Genomic DNA, 12,150 nt, shown 5'->3' with positions numbered 1-12,150 from the left:
ATATATGGGGGCACACAGGTGACGTTACTAATATATGGGGGCACACAGGTGACGTTACTAATATATGGGGCCACACAGGTGATGTTACTAATATATGGGGGCACACAGGTGATGTTACTAATATATGGGGGCACACAGGTGACGTTACTAATATATGGGGGGCACACGGGTGATGTTACTAATATATGGGGGGCACACAGGTGACGTTACTAATATATGGGGGCACACAGGTGACATTACTAATATATGGGGGCACACAGGTGACATTACTAATATATAGGGGCACACAGGTGACATTACTAATATATAGGGGCACACAGGAGACATTACTAATATATGGGGACACAGGTGACATTACTAATATATGGGGACACAGGTGACATTACTAATATATGGGGGCACACAGGGGACATTACTAATATATGGGGGCACACAGGAGACATTACTGATATATGGGGCACACAGGTGACATTACTAATATATGGGGGCACACAGGTGACATTACTAATATATGGGGGCACACAGGTGACATTACTAATATATAGGGGGCACACAGGTGACATTACTAATATATAGGGGGCACACAGGTGACATTACTAATATATAGGGGGCACACAGGTGTCATTACTAATATATAGGGCACAGGTGACATTACTAATATGTGGGAGCACACACGTGACATTACTATTATATGGGGGCACACAGGTGACATTACTAATATATGGGGCACACAGGAGACATTACTAATATATGGGGGCACACAGGTGACATTACTAATATATGGGGGCACACAGGTGACATTACTAATATATGGGGGCACACAAGTGACATTACTAATATATGGGGGCACACAGGGGACATTACTAATATATGGGGGCACACAGGGGACATTACTAATATATGGGGGCACAGGTGACATTACTGATATATGGGGGCACACAGGGGACATTACTAATATATGGGGGCACACAGGAGACATTACTGATATATGGGGTACACAGGTAACATTACTGATATATGGGGGCACAGGTGACATTACTGATATATGGGGGCACACAGGAGACATTACTGATATATGGGGCACACAGGTGACATTACTAATATATGGGGGCACACAGGTGACGTTACTAATATATGGGGGCACAGGTGACGTTACTAATATATGGGGGACACAGGTGACGTTACTAATATATGGGGGCACACAGGTGATGTTACTAATATATGGGGGCACACAGGTGACTTTACCAATACTTGGGGGCACACAGGGGGCATTACTAATATATGGGGCACACAGTTGACGTTACTAATATATGGGGCACACAGGTGACATTACTAATATATGGGGCACACAGGTGACATTACTAATATATGGGGCACACAGGTGACGTTACTAATATATGCGGCACACAGGTGACGTTACTAATATATGGGGGCACACAGGCGACATTACTAATATATGGGGGCACACAGGCGACATTACTAATATATGGGGGCACAGGCGACATTACTAATATATGGGGGCACAGGCGACATTACTAATATATGGGGGCACACAGGGGACATTACTAATATATGGGGGCACACAGGGGACATTACTAATATATGGGGGCACACAGGGGACATTACTAATATATGGGGGCACACAGGGGACATTACTAATATATGGGGGCACACAGGGGACATTACTAATATATGGGGGCACACAGGGGACATTACTAATATATGGGGGCACACAGGGGACATTACTAAGATATGGGGGCACACAGGGGACATTACTAAGATATGGGGGCACACAGGGGACATTACTAAGATATGGGGGCACACAGGGGACATTACTAAGATATGGGGGCACACAGGGGACATTACTAAGATATGAGGGCACACAGGCGACATTACTAATATATGGGGGCACACAGGCGACATTACTAATATATGGGGTCACAGGTGACATTACTAATATATGGGGGCACACAGGGGACATTACTAATATATGGGGGCACACAGGGGACATTACTAATATATGGGGGCACACAGGGGACATTACTAATATATGGGGGCACACAGGGGGCATTACTATTATATGGGGGCACACAGGGGACATTACTGATATATGGGGGCACACAGGGGACATTACTGATATATGGGGGCACAGGTGACATTACTGATATATGGGGGCACACAGGGGACATTACTAATATATGGGGGCACACAGGGGACATTACTAATATATGGGGGCACACAGGGGACATTACTAATATATGGGGGCACATAGGCGACATTACTAATATATGGGGGCACACAGGGGACATTACTAATATATGGGGGCACACAGGGGACATTACTAATATATGGGGGCACACAGGGGGCATTACTATTATATGGGGGCACACAGGGGGCATTACTAATATATGGGGGCACACAGGTGACATTACTAATATATGGGGGCACACAAGTGACATTACTAATATATGGGGGCACAGGTGACATTACTGATATATGGGGGCACACAGGGGACATTACTAATATATGGGGGCACACAGGAGACATTATTATATGGGGGCACACAAGTGACATTACTAATATATGGGGGCACACAGGTGACATTACTAATATATGGGGCACACAGGTGACATTACTAATATATGGGGCACACAGGTGACATTACTAATATATAAGGGGCACACAGGTGTCATTACTAATATATAGGGGCACAGGTGACATTACTAATATGTGGGAGCACACAGGTGACATTATTATATGGGGGCACACAGGTGACATTACTAATATATAGGGGCACACATGAGACATTACTAATATATGGGGGCACACAGGTGACATTACTAATATATGGGGGCACAGGTGACATTACTAATATATGGGGGCACACAGGGGACATTACTAATATATGGGGGCACACAGGAGACATTACTGATATATGGGGCACACAGGTAACATTACTAATATATGGGGGCACAGGTGACATTACTGATATATGGGGGCACACAGGAGACATTACTGATATATGGGGCACACAGGTGACATTACTAATATATGGGGGCACAGGTGACGTTACTAATATATGGGGGCACAGGTGACGTTACTAATATATGGGGGCACACAGGCGACATTACTAATATCTTGGGGCACAGACGACATTACTAATATATGGGGACACACAGGTGACATTACTAATATATGGGGGCACACAGGTGACGTTACTAATATATGGGGCCACACAGGTGATGTTACTAATATATGGGGGCACACAGGTGTCTTTACCAATACTTGGGAGCACACAGGTGACGTTACTAATATATGGGGACACACAGGTGATGATACCAATACTTGGGGGCACACAGGTGACATTACTAATATATGGGGGCACACAGGTGACAATACTAATATATGGGGGCACACAGGGGGCATTACTAATATATGGGGGCACACAGGGGACATTACTAATATATGGGGCACACAGGGGACATTACTAATATATGGGGGCACACAGGAGACATTACTGATATATGGGGCACACAGGTAACATTACTAATATATGGGGGCACAGGTGACATTACTGATATATGGGGGCACACAGGAGACATTACTGATATATGGGGCACACAGGTGACATTACTAATATATGGGGGCACAGGTGACATTACTAATATATGGGGGCACAGGTGACATTACTAATATATGGGGGCACAGGTGACGTTACTAATATATGGGGGCACACAGGCGACATTACTAATATCTTGGGGCACAGACGACATTACTAATATATGGGGACACACAGGTGACATTACTAATATATGGGGGCACACAGGTGACGTTACTAATATATGGGGCCACACAGGTGACGTTACTAATATATGGGGCCACACAGGTGACGTTACTAATATATGGGGCCACACAGGTGACGTTACTAATATATGGGGGCACACAGGTGACGTTACTAATATATGGCGGCACACAGGTGATGATACCAATACTTGGGGGCACACAGGTGACATTACAAATATATGGGGGCACACAGGGGGCATTACTAATATATGGGGGCAAACAGGGGACATTACTAATATATGGGGGCACACAGGGGACATTACTAATATATGGGGGCACACAGGTGACATTACTAATATATGGGGGCACACAGGTGACATTACTAATATATGGGGGCACACAGGGGGCATTACTAATATATGGGGGCACACAGGTGACATTACTAATATATGGGGGCACAGGGGACATTACTAATATATGGGGGCACACAGGGGACATTACTAATATATGGGGGCACACAGGCGACATTACTAATATATGGGGGCACAGGTGACATTACTAATATATGGGGGCACAGGTGACATTACTAATATATGGGGGCACAGGGGACATTACTAATATATGGGGGCACACAGGGGACATTACTAATATATGGGGCACACAGGTTACGTTACTAATATATGGGGCACACAGGTTACGTTACTAATATATGGGGGCACACAGGCGACATTACTAATATATGGGGCACAGGTGACATTACTAATATATGGGGGCACACAGGTGACATTACTAATATATGGGGGCACACAGGTGACATTAATATATGGGGGCACACAGGTGACGTTACTAATATATGGGGGCACACAGGTGACGTTACTAATATATGGGGGCACACAGGTGACGTTACTAATATATGGGGGCACACAGGTGACGTTACTAATATATGGGGGCACACAGGTGACGTTACTAATATATGGGGGCACACAGGTGATGTTACTAATATATGGGGGCACACAGGTGACGTTACTAATATATGGGGGGCACACAGGTGATGTTACTAATATATGGGGGGCACACAGGTGATGTTACTAATATATGGGGGCACACAGGTGACGTTACTAATATATGAGGCACACATGGGACATTACTAATATATGGGGACACACAGGTGACATTACTAATATATGGGGGCACAGGTGACATTACTAATATATGGGGACACAGGTGACATTACTAATATATGGGGTCACAGGTGACATTACTAATATATGGGGGCACACAGGCGACATTACTAATATATGGGGGCACACAGGCGACATTACTAATATATGGGGGCACAGGTGATATTACTAATATATGGGGACACACAGGTGACATTACTAATATATAGGGGCACACAGGCGACATTACTAATATATAGGGGCACACAGGCGACATTACTAATATATGGGGACACACAGGTGACATTACTAATATATGGGGGCACACAGGTGACATTACTAATATATGGGGGCACACAGGAGACATTACTAATATATGGGGACACAGGTGACATTACTAATATATGGGGCCACACAGGTGACGTTACTAATATATGGGGGCACACAGGTGACGTTACTAATATATGGGGGCACACAGGTGTCTTTACCAATACTTGGGAGCACACAGGTGACGTTACTAATATATGGGGACACACAGGTGATGATACCAATACTTGGGGGCACACAGGTGACGTTACTAATATATGGGGGCACACAGGAGGCATTACTAATATATGGGGGCACACAGGGGACATTACTAATATATGGGGGCACACAGGTGACATTACTAATATATGGGGGCACACAGGGGGCATTACTAATATATGGGGGCACACAGGTGACATTACTAATATATGGGGGCACAGGGGACATTACTAATATATGGGGGCACACAGGGGACATTACTAATATATGGGGGCACACAGGCGACATTACTAATATATGGGGGCACAGGTGACATTACTAATATATGGGGGCACAGGGGACATTACTAATATATGGGGGCACACAGGGGACATTACTAATATATGGGGCACACAGGTTACGTTACTAATATATGGGGCACACAGGTTACGTTACTAATATATGGGGGCACACAGGCGACATTACTAATATATGGGGGCACACAGGTGACATTACTAATATATGGGGGCACACAGGTGACATTAATATATGGGGGCACACAGGTGACGTTACTAATATATGGGGGCACACAGGTGACGTTACTAATATATGGGGGCACACAGGTGACGTTACTAATATATGGGGGCACACAGGTGACGTTACTAATATATGGGGGCACACAGGTGACGTTACTAATATATGGGGGCACACAGGTGATGTTACTAATATATGGGGGCACACAGGTGATGTTACTAATATATGGGGGCACACAGGTGACGTTACTAATATATGGGGGCACACAGGTGACGTTACTAATATATGGGGGGCACACAGGTGATGTTACTAATATATGGGGGCACACAGGTGACGTTACTAATATATGAGGCACACATGGGACATTACTAATATATGGGGACACACAGGTGACATTACTAATATATGGGGGCACAGGTGACATTACTAATATATGGGGACACAGGTGACATTACTAATATATGGGGTCACAGGTGACATTACTAATATATGGGGGCACACAGGCGACATTACTAATATATGGGGGCACACAGGCGACATTACTAATATATGGGGGCACAGGTGATATTACTAATATATGGGGACACACAGGTGACATTACTAATATATGGGGACACACAGGTGACATTACTAATATATGGGGGCACACAGGTGACATTACTAATATATGGGGGCACACAGGTGACATTACTAATATATGGGGGCACACAGGTGACATTACTAATATATAGGGGGCACACAGGTGACATTACTAATATATAGGGGGCACACAGGTGTCAATACTAATATATAGGGGCACAGGTGACATTACTAATATGTGGGAGCACACAGGTGACATTACTATTATATGGGGGCACACAGGTGACATTACTAATATATGGGGCACTCAGGAGACATTACTAATATATCGGGGCACACAGGTGACATTACTAATATATGGGGCACACAGGTGACATTACTAATATATAGGGGCACACAAGTGACATTACTAATATATGGGGGCACACAGGGCACATTACTAATATATGGGGGCACACAGGGGACATTACTAATATATGGGGGCACACAGGGGACATTACTAATATATGGGGGCACAGGTGACATTACTAATATATGGGGGCACACAGGGGACATTACTAATATATGGGGGCACACAGGAGACATTACTGATATATGGGGCACACAGGTAACATTACTGATATATGGGGGCACAGGAGACATTACTGATATATGGGGGCACACAGGAGACATTACTGATATATGGGTCACACAGGTGACATTACTGATATATGGGGGCACACAGGTGACATTACTAATATATGGGGGCACAGGTGACGTTACTAATACATGGGGGCACAGGTGACGTTACTAATACATGGGGGACACAGGTGACGTTACTAATATATGGGGGCACACAGGTGATGTTACTAATATATGGGGGCACACAGGTGACTTTACCAATACTTGGGGGCACACAGGGGGCATTACTAATATATGGGGCACACAGTTGACGTTACTAATATATGGGGGCACACAGGTGACATTACTAATATATGGGGGCACACAGGGGGCATTACTAATATATCGGGGCACACAGGTGACGTTACTAATATATGGGGCACACAGGTGACGTTACTAATATATGGGGGCACACAGGCGACATTACTAATATATGGGGGCACAGGTGACATTACTAATATATGGGGGCACACAGGGGACATTACTAATATATGGGGGCACACAGGGGACATTACTAATATATGGGGGCACACAGGGGACATTACTAATATATGGGTGCACACAGGGGACATTACTAATATATGGGGGCACACAGGCGACATTACTAATATATGGGGGCACACAGGCGACATTACTAATATATGGGGGCACACAGGCGACATTACTAATATATGGGGGCACACAGGCGACATTACTAATATATGGGGGCACACAGGCGACATTACTAATATATGGGGGCACAGGTGACGTTACTAATATATGGGGACACACAGGTGACATTAATATATAGGGGCACACAGGCGACATTACTAATATATGGGGACACACAGGTGACATTACTAATATATGGGGGCACACAGGAGACATTACTAATATATGGGGACACAGGTGACATTACTAATATATGGGGGCACAGTTGACATTACTAATATATGGGGGCACACAGGTGACATTACTAATATATGGGGGCACACAGGTGACATTACTAATATATGGGGGCACACAGGTGACGTTACTAATATATGGGGCACAGGTGACATTACTAATATATAGGGGCACACAGGTGACATTATTATATGGGGGCACACAGGTGACATTACTAATATATGGGGGCACACAGGTGACATTACTAATATATAGGGGCACACAGGTGACATTACTAATATATAGGGGGCACACAGGTGACATTACTAATATATAGGGGGCACACAGGTGTCATTACTAATATATAGGGGCACAGGTGACATTACTAATATGTGGGAGCACACAGGTGACATTACTATTATATGGGGGCACACAGGGGACATTACTAATATATGGGGGCACACAGGGGGCATTACTAATATATGGGGGCACACAGGGGACATTACTAATATATGGGGGCACAGGTGACATTACTAATATATGGGGGCACACAGGGGACATTACTAATATATGGGGGCACACAGGAGACATTACTGATATATGGGGCATACAGGTAACATTACTGATATATGGGGGCACAGGTGACATTACTGATATATGGGGGCACACAGGAGACATTACTGATATATGGGGCACACAGGTGACATTACTAATATATGGGGGCACACAGGTGACATTACTAATATATGGGGGCACAGGTGACGTTACTAATATATGGGGGACACAGGTGACGTTACTAATATATGGGGGCACACAGGTGATGTTACTAATATATCGGGGCACACAGGTGACTTTACCAATACTTGGGGGCACACAGGGGGCATTACTAATATATGGGGCACACAGTTGACGTTACTAATATATGGGGCACACAGGTGACATTACTAATATATGGGGGCACACAGGGGGCATTACTAATATATCGGGGCACACAGGTGACGTTACTAATATATGGGGCACACAGGTGACGTTACTAATATATGGGGGCACACAGGCAACATTACTAATATATGGGGGCACACAGGCGACATTACTAATATATGGGGGCACACAGGCGACATTACTAATATATGGGGGCACACAGGGGACATTACTAATATATGGGGGCACACAGGGGACATTACTAATATATGGGGGCACACAGGGGGCATTACTAATATATGGGGGCACACAGGGGACATTACTAATATATGGGGGCACACAGGGGACATTACTAATATATGGGGGCACACAGGGGACATTACTAATATATGGGGGCACACAGGGGACATTACTAATATATGGGGGCACACAGGGGACATTACTAATATATGGGGGCACACAGGCGACATTACTAATATATGGGGGCACACAGGCGACATTACTAATATATGGGGGCACACAGGCGACATTACTAATATATGGGGGCACACAGGCGACATTACTAATATATGGGGGCACACAGGAGACATTACTGATATATGGGGCACACAGGTGACATTACTAATATATGGGGGCACACAGGTGACATTACTAATATATGGGGGCACAGGTGACGTTACTAATATATGGGGGACACAGGTGACGTTACTAATATATGGGGGCACACAGGTGATGTTACTAATATATGGGGGCACACAGGTGACTTTACCAATACTTGGGGGCACACAGGGGGCATTACTAATATATGGGGCACACAGTTGACGTTACTAATATATGGGGGCACACAGGTGACATTACTAATATATGGGGGCACACAGGGGGCATTACTAATATATCGGGGCACACAGGTGACGTTACTAATATATGGGGCACACAGGTGACGTTACTAATATATGGGGGCACACAGGCGACGTTACTAATATATGGGGGCACAGGTGACATTACTAATATATGGGGGCACACAGGGGACATTACTAATATATGGGGGCACACAGGGGACATTACTAATATATGGGGGCACACAGGGGACATTACTAATATATGGGGGCACACAGGGGGCATTACTAATATATGGGGGCACACAGGGGACATTACTAATATATGGGGGCACACAGGGGACATTACTAATATATGGGGGCACACAGGGGGCATTACTAATATATGGGGGCACACAGGGGACATTACTAATATATGGGGGCACACAGGGGACATTACTAATATATGGGGGCACACAGGGGACATTACTAATATATGGGGGCACACAGGGGACATTACTAATATATGGGGGCACACAGGGGACATTACTAATATATGGGGGCACACAGGGGACATTACTAATATATGGGGGCACACAGGGGACATTACTAATATATGGGGGCACACAGGGGACATTACTAATATATGGGGGCACACAGGGGACATTACTAATATATGGGGGCACACAGGCGACATTACTAATATATGGGGGCACACAGGCGACATTACTAATATATGGGGGCACACAGGCGACATTACTAATATATCGGGGCACACAGGCGACATTACTAATATATGGGGGCACACAGGCGACATTACTAATATATGGGGGCACACAGGGGACATTACTAATATATGGGGGCACACAGGGGGCATTACTAATATATGGGGGCACACAGGGGACATTACTAATATATGGGGGCACACAGGGGACATTACTAATATATGGGGGCACACAGGGGACATTACTAATATATGGGGGCACACAGGGGACATTACTAATATATGGGGGCACACAGGGGACATTACTAATATATGGGGGCACACAGGGGACATTACTAATATATGGGGGCACACAGGGGACATTACTAATATATGGGGGCACACATGGGACATTACTAATATATGGGGGACACAGGGGACATTACTAATATATGGGGGCACACAGGGGACATTACTAATATATGGGGGCACACAGGGGGCATTACTAATAAATGGGGGCACACAGGGGACATTACTAATATATGGGGGCACACAGGGGACATTACTAATATTTGGGGCCACACAGGGGGCATTACTAATATATGGGGGCACACAGGGGGCAATACTAATATATGGGGCACACAGGGGACATTACTAATATATGGGGGCACACAGGGGGCAATACTAATGTATGGGGGCACACAGGGGGCATTACTAATATATGGGGGCACATAGGGGGCAGTAATACTATTTCGGGCACACAGGAGTTCTGGCCGCTGCAGGTGAATAGGGGGATGTTATCTTGTGGGGTCACAGGGGGAGAAGGGAGAATTATTACAGTGGCCGGTACAGAGGGGAGGACATTACTGTCTGGAGGCAAAGAGGAAACCGCAATCACTGCACACACAGATAGGAATCGCAGGTGTGAATAAGGACTATAGTGCGTGTGCTAATAATGTGTACAGGGCTGTGGAGTGTGACGACGATATAGAAGGAAGAAATAATAAGCATAGAGAATAACGCAGAGTCTGCACAGACCTCCAGCTGCAGAGCCGCACACCGGGACAGACGGAGCCACCTGGGGAAGGGCAGCGTGTAGATAGCAGGCGGCTGTGTGAGGTGACGTCACCGGACGGGGCGGGGCCTTCTCCATTCCACTGCGGTAGAGACTGAAGCCAAGTGTGCTACAGGACCTTTGCTGACATCAGACCAATGTCGCCATGCAAGGCTGTGTCACCGTGAGATGGCGGGGCCTAGTCAGCGCAGGGTTGTGTGGAGCTCGGAGTTGCTTTTTCCTCACTGTCTCCTCCGCTGTAGACAGTTCCGTACTGCCACCACTAGATGGCGCTGCTCCCGGCTCCTCATACACTCTGCTGTGTAGCTCGGAGTTGCTCTTTCCTCACGGTCTCCTCCGCTGTAGCCGCTCAGTGCTGAGGGGAGGAGATTGGAGCTGCTGGAGCGCGGGCCTCCGCTGTAGACAGTTCCGCACTGTCACCACTAGATGGCGCTGCTCCCGGCTCCTCATACACTCCGCTGTGTAGCTCGGAGTTGCTCTTTCCTCACTGTCTCCTCCGCTGTAGACAGTTCCGCACTGTCACCACTAGATGGCGCTGCTCCCGGCTCCTCA

At 45.9% G+C, this 12,150-nt stretch overlaps 1 protein-coding gene across 1 annotated transcript in view; it reads right to left on the bottom strand.

The window, feature by feature from the left end:
* Nucleotides 1-11,919, bottom strand: part of LOC141192448 (uncharacterized) — a 97,342-nt gene extending 85,423 nt beyond the window's left edge. Inside the window, exon 1 of the mRNA XM_073661980.1 lies at nt 11,562-11,919. The gene's annotated coding sequence lies outside the window, so the exon portion shown is untranslated. The remainder of the gene's footprint in view (nt 1-11,561) is intronic.
* Nucleotides 11,920-12,150: the final 231 nt, after the last annotated feature.

The sequence above is a fragment of the Phyllobates terribilis genome, unplaced genomic scaffold (genome assembly GCF_046119375.1).
Source record: "Phyllobates terribilis strain yellow unplaced genomic scaffold, ASM4611937v1 Scaffold_61__1_contigs__length_8056638, whole genome shotgun sequence".
Taxonomy (NCBI): Eukaryota; Metazoa; Chordata; class Amphibia; order Anura; family Dendrobatidae; genus Phyllobates; species Phyllobates terribilis.
Note: the sequence above shows the minus strand (reverse complement) of the source record. Positions and strands in the feature narration are given on the sequence as shown.